Source organism: Aplysia californica, unplaced genomic scaffold (genome assembly GCF_000002075.1).
Source record: "Aplysia californica isolate F4 #8 unplaced genomic scaffold, AplCal3.0 scaffold00660, whole genome shotgun sequence".
NCBI lineage: Eukaryota > Metazoa > Mollusca > Gastropoda > Aplysiida > Aplysiidae > Aplysia > Aplysia californica.
Window position 1 is genome coordinate 43,469 of NW_004797930.1, and position 1,593 is coordinate 45,061.

The following is a 1,593-nucleotide window of genomic DNA, read 5'->3' on the forward strand; positions in this document are numbered from 1 at the left end:
CTCCACCCCCACTCCCTAACTCCACGCCGGCCGCTATTCTTGTCATCAAATCAGAAAATAATTCTGGCGTCTCTTCTTAATACGGCTTTTGCAAGGTTCAGAACGATGAATAATGTTAATATTTATTCTTTAAGCGCACTCCCCAGTGGTCCTATAATAGCCCATGACCTGTCAAATGGATTTGTTGAATCCGGTTCAACTGGGTTTTTTTTAATCGAAGACACAAGAAGTAAAGATGAAAGTTGAAAGAAAGAATGAATTAGCAGACAGAGGGGAAAGACGCTATAAGAGCATGTAACTGCAGCTGGTACATTTGTATTTCTATAAATAGATTACTATAATTTATACTATAAATGGTACAGCAAAACGTTTCTGAAACGATCCCGCAGTGGTGATGCTGAAAGGGAGGGATTTTCAGTTTTCGTCGTGAGCTTTTTGTGTCGTCCGGTGGCATGTGTGGCAGGCATGTCGGTGTTGGGAAATAATTGTGTGGCATCCTGGTGAAATCAAGCACTCGTCAACGTAATGAAATCTCAGAAAATGGCATTTTTCCTCTGGTTTGGCAATATTTTTTCTGAATTTTCGTGGGTTTTTTTTTTTTTTTTTTTTTTTGGCTAAACACCTGTAGTGTCTATATGAAACCAATTTATGTTCGGGTTTTATTGAAAAACGTTGATTAAAGGCACAAAAGCTGTAAATTTTCATTTCCCAATGACTCTCAAGCGATTGGAGTTACAAAACTTTAGTGGCCATTTTCTTGGTAAATTTACCTCCCAAATCAGGTGATTCCCCCCCCCCCCTCCCCTCTTCAATCTGAAATATCTCGACCTCTTTTCAAATATATATGTCTTTTCCATCGTTTGCAAGGCAAATGAATACACTTTAACATGATACTATTAACTCAACATGCCCAAAATACTGACGAGCGCCTGATTCCACCGTGTCATTGCACAGTTCAAGATGAACAAATTTCTGTAGACATGAAAGTCGACGGAAAAAAGGGGAAAGGGGGGGGGGGGATTTCCATGTCATTATCTAGTAAGAATGTCTTATCGGATTTTTCAAGATCTTGGATTATTTTCATGTTGACAACGAGAGTGGGATAAACGATAGGTATCTTTTGCCATTGACCATATGGGTTAACGTTACCGTGAGAAACCACAACCAATAAACTGACCGCATGATCAGACTAAAATGTTCTATTGCATTACATCACCCGCCTTATTAAATTCTTTCGTTAGCCGGTTTTTTCTGATTCAATTCGATACGATTCGACTGTTTAGATACAACATATCGAATGGAGATGCACCCTATTTTAACAACGTTTATTTTCCTTGGTGAAAAAAATAAAGGAGAAAACAATGTCGCTAAAAACACCCTATAATAAAACGAAGAAAAGAACAGCGCTTACAACAACCTCTTCAATTTTATTGAGCAATCGAATGAAATATCTCCCTGGTGACCAGGGCATTAAATCAGGCGCGCTCAATCACCCGGGAGCAGCCCTTAGAAACCGGCGCTGACGATTTGCCTTGCCGTCCAAGGGTTAATAATGAACTGCCTGACTAGAACCACCCCTTCTCCTACCCCCCC